The sequence below is a fragment of the Hyperolius riggenbachi genome, chromosome 1 (assembly GCF_040937935.1).
Source record: "Hyperolius riggenbachi isolate aHypRig1 chromosome 1, aHypRig1.pri, whole genome shotgun sequence".
NCBI lineage: Eukaryota > Metazoa > Chordata > Amphibia > Anura > Hyperoliidae > Hyperolius > Hyperolius riggenbachi.
In genome coordinates this window covers 565,096,196-565,121,501 of record NC_090646.1, presented here as the reverse complement: position 1 = coordinate 565,121,501, position 25,306 = coordinate 565,096,196, and the positions used below count along the sequence as shown (strand labels likewise).

Below are 25,306 nucleotides of genomic sequence, written 5' to 3'. Positions count from 1 at the left end.
TAGATAGTGTTCTGCTTTTAAGCAGCATCTGGAAGCAGGAAAAAAATTGCACACACCCTTGCACACTGTTTTTGTAAACAAACAGGGAGGTTTTTTTTATAACTGGCTGCATTAGCAGTTGGGGAGAGGGAGGTGGAGGGGCCCCCAAAGCCTCTGGGCCCCCCTGCAATGGCAGGGGTGTTTGCTATGCCCATGGAAGGTGGTCCCTGCCTCTGCGAGCTTACAATCTAGAGGGTAGTGGGGCGGAAACAATTGGGAAGGAAACACAGGTTTTAGTGGATGAGGCTGTGAACTTTTAATGCTACCTTTAGCAACGTATAGGCTTGTCTGAAAAGGTGTGTTTTTAAAGCACTATTGAAGATTTCGAGGCTCACAATATGACGAACAGGCTTTGGGAGAGAGTTCCAAAGGAGAGGGGCTGCTCGTGAGAAGTTCTGGATGCGAGAGTGAGAGGAAGTGACCAAGCCGGAGGAGAGGAGGGAAGGTTTCGGATGGGGAGGTATCTGGAGATTAATAAGGAAATGTATGGAGATGACAGCTTGTGTAGAGCTTTGTGTGATAGCGGGAGGAGTTTAAACTGGATCCTTTGGGTAAATGGTAACCAGTGGAGAGATTGGCTGGTAGTTAATGTGTTAATATGTGGTCTAAAAAAGAGCTCAGATGGTGGTGTGGGAATGATTGGTTTGTTTGATATTCAAAGGTATTTTTGCTACAAAGTTTAAAATGTACCTGAGATGGAGCCACAAAATATACATACCTGGGGCTTCCTCCAGCCCCCTCTAGCCTGAATGCTCCCAGTTCCTCCCTGTTCTGACTCCCACAACTTGACCCCGAAAATTCTCCAATCCGGGTCATTCAGCACAGGCACAGTCAGGCCGGGCATGCTCCCAATCTCGCTCCCGGCAATGCAGGCACAAAACGTTCCTGGCGACATGATCGCGGGAGGGGTGCACAAGTGGCTAGGCCGTGCATGCACTGTTGGCCCTGGACCAGAGGGTATGGCCAGTTTGTTTGTTTATTATGTAGATTGATTGCATTTTTGTTCAAGACCCCATTTTTAAAATTAACTGGTGTCTGAGTGAGTCAAGCTTGAATTTTAAATTGTGCTGCTCCCATTGGCTAGTGTACACTTTACCTGTGTGTACTAATCTTTAATCACATCACATGACTACTGATGGTGACAGCTGATTAATGAGAGCAGCTAAGTTAGGGAAGAAGGGCAGGAACAATTTACACCTCAGGCCTGAGTCGCACTCAAAAAACAGCTGGGGGCAGGTCCATGTTAGAGACACTGAAGTGAAAAAAAAACTATGATATGATTTGTATGTGTAGTACAGCTAAAAAATAAGACATTAGGAGCAGAGATATGTCTAATATTGTTTCCAGTACAGGAAGAGTTAAGAAACTCCAGTTGTTATCTATGCAAAAGAGCCATTGAGCTCCACGACTTTCGAAGTCGCAGAGAGCTCTGTCTTCTGAAGCTTATCTCAGCTGTTAGTTACTGTATTTTCTTTTTCTCTCTAGAGGACAGTTCAAAAGTTCACTAGCCTGCTTTGTAAAATCATTTAGAATGCTGAGTAGTGTGCAAACTGCAAATAATAAAGAATGATGCAATGTTATAAAAAAAAAACACTATATAATTGAAAATAAAAATGAGAATATTTTCTTTGTTGCTAATGTTCTAGTTATTATCCATACTACACAACCAATTTATTATATCATATTTTTTTTCTCTTCAGTGTCTCTTTAACCATTTTAGCCTTTTGGACGTGACTCCCGCGCTCACAGGATAGAAAAGCAAAGAAAATCACTGTGGCCAAATAGTAAAACTACATGCACATACATTTGTGTCTTTACAAAAAGACACAATAAGTTACATTTAGAATTAACTGTTTACCTCCCACACCCAAACAAAAAAATACCCAAATAAAGTTTTTAACTAAAACAAAAAATAAAAAAATTACAATAAAAATGGTTACCTAAGGGTCTGAACTTTTTTCAATATGTATGTAAAGAGGGTATACAACTAATCTTTTTTAAATTAAATAGTGATGGACGCAAAACTAAAAAAAATGCACCTTTATTTCCAAATAAAATATTGCGCCATACATTGTGATAGGGAGATAATTTAAATGGTGTAATAACTGGGACACATGGGCAAATAAAATACGTAGGTTTTAATTATGGTAGCATGTATTATTTTGAAACTATAATGGCCGAAAACTGAGAAATAATGAATTTTTTTCAATTTTTCTTAATATTCCTGTTAAAATGCATTTAGAAAAAAATAATTCTTAGCAAAATGTATCACCCAAAGAAAGCCTAATTGGTGGCGGTAAAAACAAGATATAGATCAATTCATTGTGATAATTAGTGATAAACTTATTGGCGAATGAATGGGAGGTGAAAATTGCTCGGATGCATAAGGTGAAAAACGACTGAAGGCTGAAGTGGTTAAGCACGTGCAAGGATACACACACACTTTAATGTCAGGATCCCATGTACAGATTGTAGTGACATCATGTGACCAAGGAGAAAAGCTGTGTTCCCTCTGTCTGCTCTGACATTTCTGCTTCCACTTAGAACTGAGGTAATATGCATTTATTATCTGGCTCATTCTTGCTTGCGTTTGATATTCACTAGCCTGTGGCTATGCCACATCTTCCTTTTGTATGCACTGGAGCAGAACAACATCACTTGTATACAAGATATAAAAAAGGAGTTTCTACAAATAAAATAAGACTTCTAAAAAGTTAGTGATGTGGCGTGTTCATAATGGCAGAAGTGGAATATTTAAAGCGTGAGTAAAAATTCATCTGTATGATAAAGTATTGGTTTGTTCGTTTCCTTTTGTTCAGCTTGTAAAATGGTTGACTGGTTTTGATCAAAGACTTCATGCTGAGAGCAAACTTTACTTTTTTATTCAAATGTTTGTTTGGGAAAAAAAACACACCAAAACTTCAAACTCTTAGGGCTGGTGCACACCAAAACCCGCTAGCAGATCCGCAAAACGCTAGCAGATTTTTAAACGCTTTTTTTTATTTTTATGAGGCGGTTTGCTAGCGTTTTGCGGATTGCTGCTGCGGTTTTCAGTATAGTAGATTTCATATATTGTTACAGTAAAGCTGTTACTGAACAGCTTCTGTAACAAAAACGCCTGCAAAACCGCTCTGAAGTGCCGTTTTTCAGAGCGGTTTGCGTTTTTCCTATACTTAACATTGAGGCAGAAACGCATCCGCAATCCAAAAAATGCCTCACCCAGGCATTTTTCGTTTCTGCAAAACGCCGCCTGCTCCGGTGTGCACCACCCCATTGAGATACATTGACCAAGCAGATCCACAGCCGCAAGCGGATCTGAAAACGCCCAAAAAGCCGCTCGGTGTGCACCAGCCCTTAGTTACCAACCAGGATTACTTTCACCTGTAACAGCTCTTCTTTTGCAGGTTGCAGTAAATACTGGTGCAATTTGTTTGAAACTGGACCAATCCAAATCCAGCAAACTGTTTGTCTGCATTCAAGACTTGCTTTGTTGGGAAAATTAGCATCACATTGATCATGTGCAGTAGTAATGTTGTATTAAAATACCATTGCTCTGTATGGATGTCAGGTTTATTGGTATAACTCCATCATCAAGTGGAATGCTTTATAAATACAGCTAAATTGATTGGTTGGTGTGCGCTAAATTAAGTTTGAAAATTAGGTAAACCTGAAGCCATTCACTGTAAGGGGGGGGGGGGCAAAGACAGCAGCAAATATCTGTTTTTAAGCATGCTAAACAATTAGGAGCTCTCATCAATTTGTATATTTGGTCTTTACTCCCTATCCTCAGGACCGCACATTATCTTATTGAAGAGGAACGCCAGTGAAAATAATGTAATAAAAAAGTCCTTCATGTTTACACTAATTATGTATACATGATTTAGTCAGTTTTTGCCCATTGTAAAATATTTCAAATACCTGATTTATATTCTGACATTTATCACATGGTGACATTTTTACTGTTGGCAGGTGATGTAGCTGCTGCTTGCTGTTTTGGCAGTTGGAAACGGCTGTAAACAGCTATTTCCCACAATGCAGCAGGGTTCACAGACAGGAAACTGCCAGGAGTACGTACTCAGAATTTGTTTGTGGGAGGGATTTCACCACAATATCAGCCATACAGCGCACCCTGATGGTCTGTTTGTGAAAAGGAATAGATTTTTCATGTAAAAGGGGGTATCAGCTACTGATTGGGATAAAGTTCAATTCTTGGTCGGAGTTTCTCTTTAAGGCCTCTTTTCCACGGACAGTTGATAGGCAGTGAAATGTCTCACAAACTCTCACAGATGGTTGCCACTGCCTGGTAACTGCTCACTGCTGCCTTATAACTGATCACTGCTGCTTAGAAACTGCTTGCTACGCACACAGCTCAACAGTGCATGGAAAGGAGGCCTAAAGCACACCTGTAGTGAGAGATATGGCAGCTGACATATTTATTTTTAAACAACACCATTTGCCTGGAAGTCCTGCTGATTATCTGCCTCTAGTACTTTTAGCATAATCCCTAAACAAGTATTCAGATCACATGTTTTTGACTGGATTAGCCACATGCTTGTTTCAGGTATGTGATTCAGACACTACTGCAGCCAAAGAGATCAGCAGGACTGCCATGCAGCTGGTATTGTTTAAAAGAAAATAAATATGGCAGCCACCATATACCTTTCAGTTCAGGTGTACTTTTAAGTGAAAATAAACTGATGAGATAAACAATTGTATCTATTCTACTACTACTACTAAAAATTACTTTTAGCCTATCCCACGGTTTTATGTTATGTTTAAAAACTTAAAGTAGATTTATTGTTTTTGGTAGGAAAGTGTTTTATGGCTGTAATTCCTTATCTGTGAGGGATGCTATAGTCCTTCTAGTCCGATTGGGTCCTGACTGGAGAAAAACTGTCAGTTGCATAGCTAAATATTAACTCTTTCAGGCAGGGAAAGAAGAAAAGGAGCACAGCATGTGTATTTGTATACATGCAACTTTACATAATCATGTCTATCTCATCATGTCACGTCACTTAACGTTCCCTTTAAAGACACGATGGTATCGGGTAGGCCTGAACGATTTTAGGAAAAAATTGAATTGAGCAATTTCTGTCTGAAATTGCGATTTGGATTCGATTCACCATTTCCTTAAAATCAAGCTTTGTTCCCGCTTTTTGCATGTTTGTTCCCCCTCTGTCCCCCTGTCTCTCTTTGTGCCCCCTTTGTGTCCCTGTGCCCGCTCTGTCTCTCTCTGTGCCCGCTCTGTCTCTCTCTGTGTCTGCTCTATCTCTGTGCCCTCTCTGTGCCTCCTCTGTCCCCCAAGCTGCATCAGTTCTGGACATAGCTTCAAGCACAAGTCCAGTGATGCCCGTCTATCCACTTCACCTCCTGCAGGCTCTAATGCACTGAATACTTCCTGTATGTCATGTGACATACAGGAATCCGGAGTTTTGCCAAGCACAAGAGCCGGCGATAGAGGACAGACAGCGTTTTGACTCGTGCCTAAGGTATTTCCAACGCTGCGGGCCGCACGCACCAGGACTTTGGGGAAGTTTGAAGCCACTTCTCCAAACTTCCCCCCATGTGGAAATGACGTGATCGCGATAATTGCCACTTTGACGATTTCGAAATTGTGATCTTGGTGATCACGATTTCGGTTTAAATTCGATTTATCTTTCAGGCCTAATCTCAGGGACAAGAGATGGGGAAATATCTCTCCACAGAAGTCACGGACAGGAATGAAAACTCTAACTAATTGTCCAATGTTGTCCAATATTAGCCTTTTTTTCCTCCTCAAAATAGAATGGTACCTTAACATTTTTGTTTGCCTTTCATCTTGTAGTCATTCTTATTAGCGATGCATGTATAATTTGGGCTACACAGTGTCCTGAATATTAGCGTCTGTTAAATGTATACATATATGATATGTTTATCGCGTAATGGGTCTTTTTTACTTTCCTGCTTTGGTGTAACCATTACCTTTTTATTGTTTATGTTTGTATTACATATTTCATGTGCTTTTTGAATTGCCCACTGTACTCTCCCACTCTTCTGTATGTAAATTAATATTTTGTATTCCAAGCAAGAAAGTTTTTTGAAGGATGATTACAGAAGACAGGATAGATTTGCTACAGAGTGGAAGGGCCACACTTCTCGTATGTAGGGATAGGGACACTGTATAAGGCTATAGAGCTATAGCAGGCAATGAGATACCTTTTAGACTTCATAGACTTTATTTTTTGCATCTTCCAGTGTTTGAAAAAAAAACAACCCGCTTTCTGCACGGTCCCACAAATCGTGCTCATTTATACTGTATTTCTGCTTTTATGCTTTTGCCAATGTTTGTTTAAACATGCAGCAAAAAGCATATTCTCTCAATTGACAAGTGTAATGTAACCTTCACCTGAGGAAGTGGGAGACCCCCACAAAATGCATTAAATGCATGTGTGTCCATACAGCCTCTTGTATGAGCTGAAAGTTTTAAAAGGCAAGAGAGTTTTTCCTTCCTCCATTTTATCCTGTTTCAATGTTTTATTGGTACAATCTTTATACTAACACATAGTCTTGGCTGTGTTATGTTCCCTCTGTGGGAAGGGGGTGAGGCAGCGGACATTTCTCAGCAGGCTTATCTTGTAAGAAAAGAACAGCCACCGACATTCACAATCCAAACTGGTAGAACGCTTTCCCCCCAGGCAGGTATGACCACAGGTTGTTGCACAAGCCAAGCAGACATCTGATTGCTTCCTGCTCCATCTGTACGTAGGTGGTGCAAACCTGAGTCTGTTTTCCCTGAGCATATATGACCTAAATACAGAAACATTTATCAGACAAAAGAGAAAGTGAAATGGATTTCAGTGGATTTTATCTGAACTTTTTACAAGTTTAGCTGTACAATTTATTTTTTTTTTGTGCTAAACTTGTAGGTTACAAATCAGTATTGAATACAGAGTGCAGTGTTGATTATCAGTTTTCAGAGTATACGAAACCTGAAAGGCCCACTATCATGAAAAATGACAACAATTATTATGCATGTTAATGCATATGTACATTTGTTCCAGTGTAAAATGCACTATAAATTACTTTTTTCCTATATTGCTGTCACCTACAGTAGGTAGTTAAAATCTGACAGATCAGACAGGTTTTGGACTAATCCTGCACCTCATAAGAAATTCTGAGGGTTCTCTTTAAACTCAGAAGCACTTAGGCCTGGTGCACACCAGAAGAGTTTTTCTGAGCGTTTTGAGTTTTTAAATCTGCTGCTAATGTTATCCTATGTGTCTGTGCACACTGGAGCAATGAGGTTTTGTACAAAACCCCCATAGCATTACATTGGGAAGAGCTTTTGAAACCTCTAGCGCTGCGGGTTTTTTGACAGCAAATTACTAGTTGGGGTAATTGGGGCAGAGTGGGTGGCTGTACTTGTACCCCCTACAGCTCCATGTGTATGGACAGTAGAGCCATCCGACAACTCTGACTGAGAGTCAGATGTTTCGGGTGAACTAAAGGTAACCTTTTTAGAGGGTTTAGTTCTAGGTCGCCATGTAGTTGATCTAGATGACCGAAAAGTGGCCTCCCACCGACCCCATTCATAAACAACACCCTTATTATAGTCATTAACATCACGAAGATACTTGACTCGTTTGGTATCAGTAATCAAAGATTCTAACCTCGACACGTTGTCCAAAAGCTTTTTATTTAATTCATCATATTGTTGCAACGTGTCGAGTCTAGAAAGGATCTGTTTAACTTCAGAAACTTGCAGCCTCAAATCGACCAAACGCTGTTCTTCATATACAATGATCAATTTCATTATTTAATTGAACAATCACTTAAAATAGCATTCCACTCTACGACAAAATTATCTGAGTAAATGGTGGTGGGAACCTTCCTAATTCTCAAACCACGTGGAATAATCTCGTCTGCAACGTATTGTGTTGTGAAAAAATATCTCCCTGTGCTACAGGCCGATGCTGCTCTTAACGTTATCCTTAAACCGGGAGTTAGATTTGCTAGTAGGAGGACCCCCACATTGGGAAGTATCCTGTCCCCTAGTCTGTTCTCAACCGGTTCTCAACGTCCATGTTGGTTAACCACCTTAGGTTCTTATAGGTGCAATTTTTCGACCTGCAATTACTGAGTTGTTCATAGACCTACACGTTCTGTTGTATCCTTTTCTAACGGAAACACTTTTTCTATGAAGCAATACATTAATTGCGATACTAAATCCGTGGTTTACCTTATCTCATGTTCCTCATGCCAATTACAGTATGTCGGGTGCACTACCCGACATCTTAGGCAGCGAATAGGGGAACATTATAGTGATGCGGGGTGGGTGACCATGGAGGTATCAAATGTAGCCAAACACTTTAGATCGGTCCATCTGGGCGATATGTCCTCATTTTCATTCCAGGGTATTGAGCGTGTCCATAAGCCTGTGAGAGGAGGGGACGTGTACAAACGACTCCTCACTCGAGAAGCATATTGGATCTTTAAACTAGGGACACGCTCACCGAGAGGCCTTAATGCCAGATGGGACCTGAATTTGGTTATTTAATGTGGATTTACTGTCCCTGACTGTAATCTGTGCAATATCATAATAATAATAACTGTCTGTTTATGCTATTTTCTGTGATGATGATTTGCCTGTTGCTGCGTAATATTGTGCCATGTATAATCATATGTATTTACATTTTTACTTTGTACTATGTTTTTATCTATTTGATTATATAATTGAGGTGGTTTCTCAGTTTTTTATGTACACACCTTTTTGTGGGTGGGGTCTGTGAGCATGTGTCTTTAGGTGTGGGGCGCCTTTCTATTTAAGGGTCATCCCTGTTCACTTGCACCTATGCTATGATTAAGGGCGTGTAACGTCCGAAACATGTCAGCATGTGGTGATGGATTTTTAGCCTGTCATGTACGTGATTGAATAAAGCAAGTTTGTTCCTACCGACATTGTGCGGAATCAACTCTCTACCGTACTGGACTTGGGGTTCGAGCAGCCCGTTTTTCCTGCACTGTTGGTGGACAGAGTTGTGAGCGGAGTTCCACCTACACGACAATCACTTAAAGAGTGGCTTCCTGTGTTGGTCAGTTTGCTGAATAATGTAATCTGACCTCTGAACGTTTTTTAAAGGGCTTAGTTCCACTGGTAGCTGTGGCCTTTTCCGATTCCGCCGTGGCTCCCGTTCATGCACGGCTATAGTGATTCGGCTGCATGCTGCAGAAATCTGCAGCATGGAGTCCAGATTCGCACCGAAGTGCGATCTGGATGTCAGGACATGAAATAGATGGGCAACATTTCTCTGTGCAGCTCGTATAGTGGAAATAGACCTTTAAAGCTAGCCATACATGGATGAGTAGTGGCCTGATCTGGCAAGTAATCCATGGCTGTCAGATTGAAAGCTAATCACGGCACTAGTTTAAAAAATATTGCCCCAAAAATGATGTAGTGCATGGGAGTTTTAAAATACATGCAAGCTGAAATGTTAAATATTAGATCTACTTACCTGGGGCTTCTTCCAGCCCCTTCCAGTCTACCTGGTCCCTTAGGGGTAGGTCCGCTGCCCTCCAGTACTAGCTGGCACCTCCGAAAGATTGCCGACCACAGCTGTGGTCGCAGGCCATTGTGCGGGCCTTTCCGTGTGCCTCCCTCAATTGTGCTTCCGTGGCCTAGAGGATTCAAAAACTTAAACTGCGCAAGCCCAAAACGCCCCCAGTCTTGGGAGCATGATCGAGATAGGCATACACAATAGCCTGCAACCACAGCTGTGTTCAGCAATCTTTCAGAGGGGCTAGTGGCACACTGGAGGGCAGCGGAACTACACTGAGGAACCAAACCGACTGGTAGGGGCATAAAGATTGAATCTTTAACATTTCAGCATGGTTGTCCTTAAAAGGGAACCTGAGGTGAGAGGAATATGGAGGCTGGCATGTTTATTTCCTTTTAAATAATACCGTTAGCCATAGACCCTGAACAAGCCTGCGGTTCAGCTGTCTATGCTAAATCTGACAAGATTAGCTGCATACTTGTTTCAGGTGTGTGTTTGAGACCCTGCTGATTTGAGACCCTGCTGACCAGAAACTACTACTGATATTGTTTAACTACTTAAGGACCCCGCTAATTGAAATTTATGCCCTTTTTTGATGGCTACCTGGCTGCCAGGGCGTAGATTTCAATACACTGATGTCACGCGTTCTTGCCACTTTCGTTGCTCCTGGCAATCTCGCTGCTGTCTCCCCGCCGTAGCTCACTCGCTCTGCCGTCTCCCCGCCGTAGCTCACTCGCTCTGCCATCTCTATAACGGCAGAGCCCTGTGAGCGGCTCAGGAGCCGATTTCATTGGCTCCTGGCCGTGTCTATCAATGTAAGCAGCTCCCATTGGCTTACATTGATAGGCAGGGTCAGGAGCCAATGAAAGCGGCACATAGATACAGCAGAGTGGGTGGCTGAGGTTCCCGGCGTGCGACGTGGATGGCGATTGCGGCGGGTATGTGCAGCGATTTGTTGGTATTCGTCGTTATTCCACAGTTTCTTGTACCAGCCGTCTCTGGTCCTGAAGGGGGCAGAGACCGCTGGTACTTAAAGTGGTCTAACACCCAGCATTTCAACTTTGCTTTAAAAGATTGCTTACAGCTTATAAACGATTATGCCAGATTTTTTTTTTTTGCAGAAATTCACTGAATGGATTAAACATGACATTTTAGTGCTGCATTTAGCTGGAAATGCTCCTCGTGCTTGCTTGTTTAGTTACAAATGTATATCTACAATGTAACAAACAAACACTGCTCTGAGAGAACAAAGAGGGCTTCCCTGGCAGGCTTTTCAAAGGTCTATTTGTATTACAAATAAAGATACATTTGTAACTACAGATAAGAACGGATTCGGATTCCTAGTTAAATCCAACACTAAAATGTCATGTTTAACCCATTCAGTGAATTTCTGCTTAAAAAAAAATCTGGCATAATAGTTTGTAAGCTGTAAGCAATCTTTTAAAGCAAAGTTGTAATGCTGGGTGTTAAACCGCTTTAAGTGGTTAAAAGGAAATAAATATGGCGGCTTCCATAGGTCTCCCACCTTGGGTTCCTTTTAAGACTGACCACCCGTCACATCACCAAACACTGGTCGGGCCCTTCTCCACTGAATGCGCTTTGATCTATTTTTTGGATTGGAAACAGTTTGGAGATTGCAGGTGTGCCGGCAAGAAATTGCAGTGCCATTTTTCCCCAAATGCAGTGCATGCTGCATTTAGCTTGCAGTTGTGTTTCTGTCCCATTTAGTTAAACTGCATGGGACTTTGTGGTCAGGAAAGACAGAATGCAATAGGCAATAGTCTTTCCTGTGCACTCTGTTTTTTCAGTGGAAAGGGACTCCTTACTATCACATCCTAGCTGGGAGCACATCAGGCAGACCTGATTAGCCCCATAGCTGTGAAAATTCCAGGACTGAGGCAGATACCAAAAACCTCAGTGGATGGGGTGGGGAAGATTAGCAGTTTACTCAGCCCAGGATAAAGCTTTTGTGCAGCAATCCTTATTGTTTCAGATGGAGTTAATAATGCAGAAGCCACCAAGCTAACACTACATCTTTATGAAGGCTGGCAGTCACACAAGTTACAGAGCCTTGTCTCCTGGCGTGCTGTTTCCTGTATCTATCAATTCCGCACAGTTCCACTTCCTTCTGCTGCTTTCAGTGCCTTGATCTGTGTGCATATGGCATTGCCAAGTGTCTTCTGTTCTCTCTGTGCTTTAAATTCACAAGCCACTTAAACCTAAATGCAAAGCATATTTTCATGTTATATTTCTGTGATATAAATCCCCTGACTGCTCTGACTTTTTCTGCACTTTAAATTTAATTTCTGTACTTAGAATGGAGTTTGTCTTTTATAAACTGCAACTGATTTTTTTTTTTTTTGTATTAAACTCGAACTAGTTTGCAAATCAGTGTTGTGCAGAAAATGGTGAAGTGTTAAATGTTAAATCTTTGCCATTGTTATTTAATGTGTAAACAAAGTTTGTGAATCTTGGCGCCACACAGTGTTGGAGACTGATTTGACTGCAAGCAATATGGCACTGAGTGGGCTGGACCGTATGATTATAATCTGCTGAGATTCCTACACATTAAATAAGATTCATTATTTTTTTTTTCTTTCTCCCCTTCAGTTCATCAGCCAGATTTAATTCCTAATGATTTTTATACACAGATAGTAGTGACAGAAGGTTCACCGTAAACGTACACTGCATACTAGTATGATACGGATGTTTTGTTGGAGTTGAGTGGAAAAATATTTTTTTTTCTTTTACTATACTGAGTTTTCTCTTATGAAACATGTAAACTCACATTGCAGCCACAGGGTGTCCTAGGCTAGGGGAGGCCGAACTTACCTCCCAGCCTCTGATGCAAGCCCCTCCCCCTTTCAGGTATTGCTATGGTGACTTGTTATGGGTGGGAGGAGTCATGCTGGCTACACTGTTATCACAGTGGCCTCACTTGTAGGATACTCCCTGCACTGTGGGGGTCACCAAGGGAAAGGGGGAAGAAGTATACACTCAAAAACAGCACTGCCAGATTTGGGCGCAGGGTTAAGCCGAAACACTGCTCGCCCTGCTCTAGCCATTCTTTCTTTTCTTTTTTTTTTAAACCATTCCCCTACTGACTGCCTAATAATTTATGTGACTGCATAATTTGGTGATTTGCCATAAAGCTAGTCACTGAGCATGTGCAAACAATCTAACGCAGCTCTATAGGGGTATAATGTACAGCATGCTGCACTTTCATTTAACGTGCAGCGTTATACCCTAACACAAGGTGTGCACTGTGAACAGCACATTGATTTTTCATTACTGTGAGTTAGGCTGTGTTCCTGGCTGCTGTAACGTGGGACTTTAACATCCCACTGTGAAACCAGCCTTAAGGGTTTTTTTTTAACTGTTCAGACTGTTAGCGGGAAAGGACAGACTGAAGCTCTTTGAGAGGATTGCAGCCTATAGTACAGAGACTGTTCAGGAAGTGGCCAGTGTCTGAGCTCCTGACCAGATATTTAGCACTTGCTGGTAAGGAGATAGTATCCAAATAATTACAAGCTCTGCAAATGAGTGAAAGTATTTTGTGAGTGGAATAGGGCTTCCAAGAACTCAAAATACAGACATGTGCAGCCCCTTCTTCCATGCGTTACATATCCAAGAAAATAGAAGTTCACACAATTTACGATTTGTGTCCAAAATCATTAGGACACCAGCCCAAGGGATCACACATAACTAATGTCCGACCATCTCAAGGAACTCGTATCAGATAACACTGATACCAGCCTAGCAGGGAGACCAAAAACAGCCTTATATTAAATTATCCTGCCTCGACTGAAGGATGATATAAATAACTTGCATTACTTTAAAAAAATTGCTTTAAAAAAAAAATCTGATTTCCAGCTTTGAACATTCACAATAAGCATTGTCATTAATCAGATTTGATCAATCCGACCTGCTGTACTCAACTGATTTTATAATTTTACACTTATAACGCAGTAATAAGCGTTTCGAGACTTACAATTTTTGAAGCAATTGTTTTCTGAAGTGAAGCAAGTCACCATTTATATCATCCTTAAGCCGAGGCAAGATCACAACTTAATTTAATATCAGGTTGTTTTTGTTCTCCCTCCTAGGCTGGTATCAGTGTCATCTCATATTATGAGTTCCTAGAGACGGCTAAAATACCATCCTGAATGTTGAACACCGAGATGGCTAATAAACTACCAAGATGCTCTGGCCTGGGAGAATTTAGTTTTTCCTCTTTTTTTTTTTTTTTTTCTTTTGTGTTTTTCTTATCCCCACAAGAAATCAGGAACAGACAAAATATAGAAGTGTTATTGCTTATATGACCTAACTTGCAGAGTAATAATAAAAAAAAAGTTGCAGGCTTCTCTCATAGCACTGGAAATATTTACCGAAATGCGAGCTCCCCCACCCCCTCAAAAAAACCTTAGTCTTTGCCAGATGTGTCATTAATTGCAAAAGAGTAAACTTTGTAAGGCAACAGATTTGTCCTTTGCTTGATAACTAAAAAGAAACCTATATGATATTATTTTAATCTGCTGTGATGCAGTTACCTTGCGCTTGGCTACAGAGAACCCAAATTGCTTATGGTGACCCAGAACCACTTATTGTCAGAACCACACATATTGTAAAGGGCTTTAAGGGACCGCAAAGCCTTCTTACTTAACCAAAAATAAACCCTATGTTAAAAACATATGTCATGATAGGTTGCCTCCCTGGTCAGTAGAGATAATCTGACTTTAGGCAGGGCTTAGCGTGACTTTACCATGTTAACGTGGACTTTGCATACAGTTGTTCTCATAACTTCACATTCCCTGGCAGATTTTGTAAAATGTATACCATACTTGAGTGCAAATTGTCTTCTCTGATGTGCTGCATTCACCTTGCCATCTACTCTGACCAAATTCCGTGTGCCATTGTAGGTCACCCCCCCTCTCCCCCCACAACACCCAGGATCTACCTCCATGCTTCACAGTAGGGATGGTGTATTTTTAATCATAGGCCTTGTTGACTCGTTCCAAATATAGCATCTATGATTGTGACCATTAAGTTCAATTTTGGTCCCATCACTCCAAATTTAGACTTTTTACCAGAAGTCTAAGCACTCGGATTACACCATACAGCCCACTTCTCTTCAAGTTCCTTTTTATTGTGCATCTTAAAACATTAACACCTCTTTTCTACAGAGAAGCCTAGCTGTCAGCCAAAGTTAATTGTGGCTTCTTCTTTTTTTTGCCTCTTAAACTATTTCCCTAGAAGTTCTGGTGGAAATTCTCATTCATCTACCTCACCGTGGCTTGATGTCAACAGAACCCCTCAATTTCCACTTCTTTATGAGAGTCTAAACACTGCTGATTAGCATTCTTCTTTATGAGAGTCTAAACACTGCTGATTAGCATTCTCAACTCTTTAGTTATCTTCTTGTACCCTTTTCCTTTTTTTTATAAAGTTGAACAACCTACTCTCTCAGGCCCTTTGACAGTTCTTTAACCTCCCATACATTTTCTTGAGAATAAAGTTGGACCATACATTATACAAATGTTTTGCCCAATTAACCATTCGATAAGACAAAAACATCTAATTGGGTGAGAATTAAGAATTGTGTTTTTTACCCGCAATCAACATTATGATCGACATCAGGAGAACTGCATTGTTGGTTTTTGGTGATGTCGATTGTTGGCGATTGTCACGTTGCCAATCGGGAACACAGTTGTATGGCCAGCTTTAAACCGTAATCTATGTTCTTGTGTGGAAATACCTGTGCTTATTGCTCATTGTAATCAGTCATTAATGTTCAGTACTGTATAATAATAATTAATATTTAATTTTGAAAAAATTTTTTGTAAAAATTGGAAGTAGTAAGCAGGAGAAATGTGGATTAACTGCCTGCATGTATACCCACAAAACATACACTGCTGGCGAAACTTGAGAACAGATCTGTAGAGCAAATGCTGTTAAACTGTATTTATATATCATATACACAGCCATTACTGTCCAAGTTTGTGATTGGCTTGCTATATTCATTTTCTGCAAGGATTGTGGTTCATGGCCTTTTGTAGTCTACTTGTTTGATAGCTATATTTTTTTATTTTAACCAAAACACAAGTAAATATTAGCAAGAGATGAGTATAGATGCTTCCATAAGATTACATTTTTTCCCAAGAACTGACGAGTTATTTTATCTCATTCCACATCTTGGGTGTAAAACGTAACTTTTTTAGGAGATGAGTTGTAAATGATAAATAATGCTTTGTGACGTGGAAGAGAGTGCATTACTTCTGGGGCATCAGCGGATACAGATGTCTGTTTGAAGGTTATTAACTTGATGATTGCACAACTGGTATACTTGACCCACAGCGGTGAGCCATGTCCATAAAATAACATGTCTCTCTCGCCTGGCTTTTTCAGCAGTGTGCATCAGGGCTGCCGCACTGAGGTCACTCTAATAAACCCGGGGTCAGTAAGTGCCACATCAATGTAAATTCAGTGTGGAAAACCAATGTCTTTTTGTATCTGAATTGTGGCGCGTCTGAATGAGTGACAGATTAGAAAGAAAAGAACATTATGAATTGGTCTAGTGACATTATAGGCGGCACATAAATTCTTTTAGGCGACAAATCCATTTATAATCCTTGCAAACAGTTTCTTAAGTTCCGCAACAAGCAGGAAAAGAATCGCTTACAAATTGAAAATGGCTTTCATTTGTGAAATATGAAATAATATCTACTATTTACTTAAACCTACTGCGTACGGAAAAGGGTAATTCAGTTTGAAATGGGTTTACGAGCATTTGGTTTTCAGTTTTATTTCCCTGGAATCTGCATCAATAAGCTGTCCTAAAACACAATGGCCTTGATTTATCGTGCCATACAGAAATCAGTTATATTTCCGCACAATAACTGCTTTCAGTAGATTTGTGTGGTTAGGTTGTTGAAGAATTCTGATTGGTCAAAGACTGTAGCTTAGATGCGGCTGCACGTTGCTTTTTGCCTTATTACCGAAAGACCAACAATCAGCAATTATCATTTCAGCAGGGCAGTGTAATTTCAGTTAGGTCCAAGTTCAGAGTCATAATAAATGTACGGTAAGTGTAAGAAATCCATTAGAGGTAAATAAAGCGTCGCACAATCCCAGGCCCATGCTTGTTAAATATACTGCTAGAGCATCTAGGCTTGAACGGTGGATGGCTTGATCTGCAGATTGGCATTGAGATACATAGCCTCTCACCCCAAGGTCACCGGTTCAAATCTGACTCTCCGCAGGAGTGACTGAAAATCATTAGCATTTTAAAGCTGTTTGGTGACCCTTAAGAGAGGTTGGACTCCTCAATCCTATTCCCAGTTCACCACATCCACAAACCATCATCACAATTGGAGGCTTTTGAGGCTGTGGATAATGAACATTAAGAGTGAAGTACCTTCTTACCTTTTATAACAGTCTCCCCCGGGAATGGCTGCCAGACAGTGTTTGGGTGGTATATGGAATACGGCTTTTAACTGTGACATTCTAAAGATTTCAGCATCTCTCTCATTTTGTCTGTACTTTGCTTTAAATGTATGTTGTGCTGCAAGTCCATGTCTAGCTGAAAATATGGGCATTTTCTGGATTGGGAACCAAAAATCTATTGCAGAATTAAAAAAATAAATAAAACCTAAACCAGGATTTGTACCCTAAACATACAGATCTTATGTCCTGTACATCTTTTGTTTTTCTGGATAGTCCTAATCATGAATGGAAGCAATGACATGGGCGCAGGCTAAAACAGGCATGTTCATTGAGTTTGAGTTAATTTTGTTAAATTTTTGCTACTGCACCTCTTGCACTGCTTTAAGGACTTTTCTTTTATTATGGAAAAACTTGTTTTCTCTGTATGCAACGCAAGCCCCTTTGTTTTGTGTACTACTCCTGCTATAACAAGCTTATGTGGGTAATTTATATGTTTTATCTGTAATTCTAATCCTAAATGTGGCTTTCAAGGACTCCCACAGTCACATCTTGTGTTTAATACCGGTGTTTGCATTGCGATGCCATGCTCCTGCCGCATCTCCCTACAATGCTAAAAAATTACAAACATATTACCCTGCAGCAGAGAGCACTGAGAGGGTCATATGCATAGCACCATATCCCCCCCCTCCGTGCTCAGTGATGTACTTCCTGCAGGACGGGAAGTGCATTCCGTTCATGCACTTCAGAATGCATCATGCTCAGTCATTCACACTTACTGCGTCACCAATTGACTTCCAGTACCACGTGCACCGTGCGCCTCTGTTCCTTGCAGTCAGCAGTCTTTCTATGCCATGCAGAGGTTTTATGGTCTGCAATTGCCTTTGGAGGTCCTCCCATCCTCCCATCCACCTCACGCCCCCCCCCCCCCCCCGTGCTCAGTGATGTACTTCCTGCAGGACAGGAAGTGCATTCCGTTCATGCACTTCAGAATGCATCATACTCAGTCATTCACACTTACTGCGTCACCAATTGACTTCCAGTACCACGTGCACCGTGCGTTTCTGTTCCTTGCACTCAGCAGTCTTTCTGTGCCATGCGGAGGTTTTATGGTCTGTAATTGTCTTCGGAGTTCCTCCCATTTCCAATACTCTTCTCTTCCTAGCCTCACATGATTTTCTCGACCGTCGACAAGCGACTCTAAAGTGTACATGTGCAAGTTCCGAACCGCACGTGCAATGAAAGAACTCACACATGGGCAGTTCTGAATCACTCGTCATTGCTGAGGAGAACTTCCAGGAGGATATTCGATGGAGGGATCTTTGTCAAATTCAATTTTTTTTATTCAATTTGTTTCCCCCCAATTAAGGGGTACTTCAATTATTCGTGAGAGTTTGCTTACAGTCCGACTCTGTGAAAGTGTCATTTACAGTCCTAGATATTTGAGGTCTGATGCAATAAAGTATGATAAAGTTGCAGTGCGCACGGCAATTTTACCATTACTAGTGCAGTGGGAGCCACCCATTAGTGGCACGTGCATTACCATGATAATGTGAGTGTTGCTATGGTAATGCACATGGTAACCATGATATCCTTTTCACTGTTTCCCAGTTGTCCCTCAGCATGTGCATCAATGCTATTACTGCTATTACCTAGATGTATCCTTGCATTTATGAACACGTGACGTACCTATTAGGGGCAGCCCCGTGACCACAGGGTGGCCAGAGATGACGACAGTCCTCATCTACTAACCTTCCCTCCCTCTGATACACGGGTCTATCCTCCAGATCAAGTGTTTTGGGGCTGCACTTGTTGTGTGTGTGAAGATCATTATAGCCACACTTGTTTTATAAAGCTTGAAAGATGGGCCCCCAAGTTGGCAAGGGAAAGGGTTGTGAGCATTGGGGGGGCTCATCAAAGTTTTTCTGGGGGTCCTATGATTTATAGTTACTCCCCTCTATGAACTTTAAACTCACCTGCCATTATACAATGTGCATTTGTGGCGAACGTTTAAATAACCGTTGCGATTTTCTGATATGATGCATGGGAGGGTTGTAAATATTTGTCACCTTCAGACAACTGTTAACAATAATCCAAGCAATGTGTACTGGATCTCTTTAAGTGTACCGGTAGGGAAAAGGTGCCTCTACAGGGTACTCCTCTCAGGAGGGGAAAGCCTCTGGATCCTGGATAGGCTTCCCTAGTCCTACTCTACAATGGCCGGTTCCAGTGCTAGGACCCCGGAAAAATCACTTGTAGACACTTCGCTTATGCACACTAGCATAAACCCGCTCAGTCTCTGGTAGAAAAGCCGTACCTCTGTGCTACTGCACATGTGTGAGCCGTCTGCCCACTAGCACGGACCTAATCATAATTTAGTGTTGGGCGAACATCTAGATGTTCGGGTTCGGGCCGAACAGGCCGAACATGGCCACGATGTTCGGGTGTTCGACCCGAACTCCGAACATAATGGAAGTCAATGGGGACCCGAACTTTTGTGCTTTGTAAAGCCTCCTTACATGCTACATACCCCAAATTTACAGGGTATGTGCACCTTGGGAGTGGGTACAAGAGGAAAAAAAATTAGCAAAAAGAGCTTATAGTTTTTGAGAAAATCGATTTTAAAGTTTCAAAGGGAAAACTGTCTTTTAAATGCGGGAAATGTCTGTTTTCTTTGCACAGGTAACATGCTTTTTGTCGGCATGCAGTCATAAATGTAATACATATAAGAGGTTCCAGGAAAAGGGACCGGTAACGCTAACCCAGCAGCAGCACACGTGATGGAACAGGAGGAGGGTGGCGCAGGAGGAGAAGGCCACGCTTTGAGACACAACAACCCAGGCCTTGCATGAGGACAAGAAGCGTGCGGATAGCAATTTGCATTTTGTCGCCATGCAGTCATAAATGTAATACAGATGAGAGGTTCAATAAACAGGGACCGGAAACGCTAACCCATCACAGATGTTCATTGTTCATGTTACTTGGTTGGGGTCCGGGAGTGTTGCGTAGTCGTTTCCAATCCAGGATTGATTCATTTTAATTTGAGTCAGACGGTCTGCATTTTCTGTGGAGAGGCGGATACGCCGCCGATCTGTGACGATGCCTCCGGCAGCACTGAAACAGCGTTCCGACATAACGCTGGCTGCCGGGCAAGCCAGCACCTCTATTGCGTACATTGCCAGTTTGTGCCAGGTGTCTAGCTTCGATACCCAATAGTTGAAGGGTGCAGATGGATTGTTCAACACAGCTACGCCATCTGACATGTAGTCCTTGACCATCTTCTCCAGGCGATCGGTGTTGGAGGTGGATCTGCACGCTTGCTGTTCTGTGTGCTGCTGCATGGGTGTCAGAAAATTTTCCCACTCCAAGGACACTGCCGATACCATTCCCTTTTGGGCACTAGCTGCGGTTTGTGTTGTTTGCTGCCCTCCTGGTCATCCTGGGTTTGCGGAAGTCAGTCTGTCGGCGTACAACTGGCTAGAGGAGGGGGAGGATGTCAATCTCCTCTCTAAAGTCTCCACAAGGGCCTGCTGGTATTCTTCCATTTTGACCTGTCTGGCTCTTTCTTCAAGCAGTTTTGGAACATTGTGTTTGTACCGTGGATCCAGAAGGGTATAAACCCAGTAATTGGTGTTGTCCAGAATGCGCACAATGCGTGGGTCGCGTTCAATGCAGTCCTAGGCCGAAGAGGTCATAGCCTAGGGTCACAAAACCTGTTTATTGGGCAATTTCAATGGTGGCGAGTCTGACGTACATAAATCGCAGCAATGGCCGTTAGCAACGTCTGAATCTCACGAAATGTCTCATGCAGGTAGAAGACCTATTGTTAGACTTGGGCTCCAAAGATGGGTTCCCTACATCTCTGCAAACCAGAGTTACAGGGCTCCAAATTTGGTAAAATCCCCCATAGGCTTTCATTGGGCCTCCTATTTACAGTTCCAAAATCTCACATCTTTTCAAAGGGCAATTACTCAGCAGTGGCAAATTTTCTAGCATTGTAGGGACCCTTAGGGGGAACATGACTGGTGAGTTTCGGGCCCCTAGGCCAAAGAGGTCATAGCCTAGGGTCACAAAAACCTGTTTATTTGGGCTATTTCAATGGTAGTGATGGTGACGTACATAAATCGCAGCAATGGCCGTTAGCAAAGTCTGAATCTCACGAAATGTCTCATGCAGGTAGAAGACATATTGTTAGACTTGGATTCCAAAGATGGGGTCCCTACATCTCTGCAAACCAGAGTTACAGGGGTCCAAAATTGGTAAAATCCCCCATAGGATTTCATTGCCTCCCTATTTCACTTTCCAAAATCTCACATCTTTTCAAAGGGCAATGGCTCAGCAGTACCAAATTTTCTAGCATTGTAGGGACCCTTAGGGGGAACATGACTGGTGAGTTTCGGGCCCCTAGGCCGAAGAGGTCATAGCCTAGGGTCACAAAAACCTGTTTATTTGGGCTATTTCAATGGTAGTGATGGTGGCGTACATAAATCGCAGCAATGGCTGTTAGCAAAGTCTGAATCTCACTAAATGTCTCATGCAGGTAGAAGACATATTGTTAGACTTGGATTCCAAAGATGGGGTCCCTACATCTCTGCAAACCAGAGTTACAGGGGTCCAAAATTGGTAAAATCCCCCATAGGATTTCATTGCCTCCCTATTTCACTTTCCAAAATCTCACATCTTTTCAAAGGGCAATGGCTCAGCAGTACCAAATTTTCTAGCATTGTAGGGACCCTTAGGGGGAACATGACTGGTGAGTTTCGGGCCCCTAGGCCAAAGAGGTCATAGCCTAGGGCCACAAAAACCTGTTTATTTGGGCTATTTCAATGGTAGTGATGGTGACGTACATAAATCGCAGCAATGGCCGTTAGCAAAGTCTGAATCTCACGAAATGTCTCATGCAGGTAGAAGACATATTGTTAGACTTGGATTCCAAAGATGGGGTCCCTACATCTCTGCAAACCAGAGTTACAGGGGTCCAAAATTGGTAAAATCCCCCATAGGATTTCATTGGGCCTCCTATTTACCGTTCCAAAATCTCACACCATTTCAAAGGGCAATGGCTCAGCAGTGGCAAAACTCACCAGTCATGATCCCCCTAAGGGTCCCTACAATGCTAGAAAATTTGGTACTGCTGAGCCATTGCCCTTTGAAAAGATGTGAGATTTTGGAAAGTGAAATAGGGAGGCAATGAAATCCTATGGGGGATTTTGCCAATTTTGGACCCCTGTAGCTCTGGTTTGCAGAGATGTAGGGACCCCATCTTTGGAATCCAAGTCTAACAATATGTCTTCTACCTGCATGAGACATTTCGTGAGATTCAGACTTTGCTAACGGCCATTGCTGAGATTTATGTACGCCACCATCACTACCATTGAAATAGCCCAAATAAACAGGTTTTTGTGACCCTAGGCTATGACCTCTTCGGCCTAGGGGCCCGAAACTCACCAGTCATGTTCCCCCTAAGGGTCCCTACAATGCTAGAAAATTTGGTACTGCTGAGCCATTGCCCTTTGAAAAGATGTGAGATTTTGGAAAGTGAAATAGGGAGGCAATGAAATCCTATGGGGGATTTTACCAATTTTGGACCCCTGTAACTCTGGTTTGCAGAGATGTAGGGACCCCATCTTTGGAATCCAAGTCTAACAATATGTCTTCTACCTGCATGAGACATTTCGTGAGATTCAGACGTTGCTAACGGCCATTGCTGCGATTTATGTACGCCACCATCACTACCATTGAAATAGCCCAAATAAACAGGTTTTTGTGACCCTAGGCTATGACCTCTTCGGCCTAGGGGCCCGAAACTCACCAGTCATGTTCCCCCTAAGGGTCCCTACAATGCTAGAAAATTTGGTACTGCTGAGCCATTGCCCTTTGAAAAGATGTGAGATTTTGGAAAGTGAAATAGGGAGGCAATGAAATCCTATGGGGGATTTTACCAATTTTGGACCCCTGTAACTCTGGTTTGCAGAGATGTAGGGACCCCATCTTTGGAATCCAAGTCTAACAATAGGTCTTCTACCTGCATGAGACATTTCGTGAGATTCAGACGTTGCGAACGGCCATTGCTGCGATTTATGTACGTCAGACTCGCCACCATTGAAATTGCCCAATAAACAGGTTTTGTGACCCTAGGCTATGACCTCTTCGGCCTAGGACTGCATTGAACACGACCCACGCATTGTGCGCATTCTGGACAACACCAATTACTGGGTTTATACCCTTCTGGATCCACGGTACAAACACAATGTTCCAAAACTGCTTGAAGAAAGAGCCAGACAGGTCAAAATGGAAGAATACCAGCAGGCCCTTGTGGAGACTTTAGAGAGGAGATTGACATCCTCCCCCTCCTCTAGCCAGTTGTACGCCGACAGACTGACTTCCGCAAACCCAGGACGACCAGGAGGGCAGCAAACAACACAAGCCGCAGCTAGTGCCCAAAAGGGAATGGTATCGGCAGTGTCCTTGGAGTGGGAAAATTTTCTGACACCCATGCAGCAGCACACAGAACAGCAAGCGTGCAGATCCACCTCCAACACCGATCGCCTGGAGAAGATGGTCAAGGACTACATGTCAGATGGCGTAGCTGTGTTGAACAATCCATCTGCACCCTTCAACTATTGGGTATCGAAGCTAGACACCTGGCACAAACTGGCAATGTACGCAATAGAGGTGCTGGCTTGCCCGGCAGCCAGCGTTATGTCGGAACGCTGTTTCAGTGCTGCCGGAGGCATCGTCACAGATCGGCGGCGTATCCGCCTCTCCACAGAAAATGCAGACCGTCTGACTCAAATTAAAATGAATCAATCCTGGATTGGAAACGACTACGCAACACTCCCGGACCCCAACCAAGTAACATGAACAATGAACATCTGTGATGGGTTAGCGTTTCCGGTCCCTGTTTATTGAACCTCTCATCTGTATTACATTTATGACTGCATGGCGACAAAATGCAAATTGCTATCCGCACGCTTCTTGTCCTCATGCAAGGCCTGGGTTGTTGTGTCTCAAAGCGTGGCCTTCTCCTCCTGCGCCACCCTCCTCCTGTTCCATCACGTGTGCTGCTGCTGGGTTAGCGTTACCGGTCCCTTTTCCTGGAACCTGTTATATGTATTACATTTATGACTGCATGCCGACAAAAAGCATGTTACCTGTGCAAAGAAAACAGACATTTCCCGCATTTAAAAGACAGTTTTCCCTTTGAAACTTTAAAATCGATTTTCTCAAAAACTATAAGCTCTTTTTGCTAAAAAATTTTTTCCTCTTGTACCCACTCCCAAGGTGCACATACCCTGTAAATTTGGGGTATGTAGCATATAAGGAGGCTTTACAAAGCACGAAAGTTCGGGTCCCCATTGACTTCCATTATGTTCGGAGTTCGGCCATGTTCGGCCCGAACCCGAACATCTAGATGTTCGCCCAACACTACACGTGACCCGTTCGGCCAATCACAGCGCTAGCCGAACGTTCGGGTAACGTTCGGCCATGCGCTCTTAGTTCGGCCATATGGCCGAACAGTTTGGCCGAACACCATCAGGTGTTCGGCCGAACCCGAACATCACCCGAACAGGGTGATGTTCTGCAGAACCCGAACAGTGGCGAACACTAATCATAATCATGGATTGAGCTCGTAGAGGATGATGGAGGAAGTTTCTCCAGAATCCAGAGGCTTCCCCCTTACTGAGGTAAGAATCCAATGGCTTTCCTTGCAGTTCCCAGCTTTAACCACTTAAAGGGGAACTTCAGCCTAAACAAACATACTGTCATTAAGTTACATTAGTTATGTTAATTAGAATAGATAGGTAATATAATCTCTTACCCACCCCGTTTTAAAAGAACAGGCAAATGTTTGTGATTCATGGGGACTGCCATCTTTGTCATGGGGGCAGCCATCTTTTTGGTTGAAAGGAGGTGACAGGGAGCAGGAGACACAGTTCCAACTGTCCTGTGTCCTGATTACCCCTCCCATCTGCACACCCTAGGCTTCAAAAGTCAAATTCAAAATGTAAAAAAAAAAAATTGCACCAAAACAGCAAAACGAGAACAACAACATCAGAAATCCCATCATGCTTTGCACAGCATTAGGGGAAAAAAAATTCTGTGCAGCTAAAAATGAGGCTTGTATCAGAGAAAAAAAAGTTCTGATGCTGTGAAACAGTTAAAGAAACACCAGACCTTTCCAGTGCTGCTGAGTCAATTTTTAGTCTGGAGGTTCACTTTAACCGGTTCGGCCTATCTGGACGAGCTTTCTCGTCCAGATAGGCACTGCTGCTTTCCCTGCGTGGTGCGCG

At 42.5% G+C, this 25,306-nt stretch overlaps 1 protein-coding gene and 1 long non-coding RNA gene across 4 annotated transcripts in view; one reads left to right on the top strand and one right to left on the bottom strand.

The window, feature by feature from the left end:
- Positions 1–4,041, bottom strand: part of LOC137527053 (uncharacterized) — a 99,887-nt gene extending 95,846 nt beyond the window's left edge. The window contains exon 1 of one of the 2 annotated variants that reach the window (XR_011023130.1): positions 3,958–4,041. This is a non-coding gene — a long non-coding RNA (uncharacterized lncRNA). The remainder of the gene's footprint in view (positions 1–3,957) is intronic. The other variant, XR_011023129.1, reaches the window with a different exon arrangement.
- The window catches only part of ARB2A (ARB2 cotranscriptional regulator A), a 651,099-nt gene that overhangs the window by 604,206 nt on the left and 21,587 nt on the right, over positions 1–25,306 (top strand). The gene's annotated exons all lie outside the window — the stretch shown is intronic.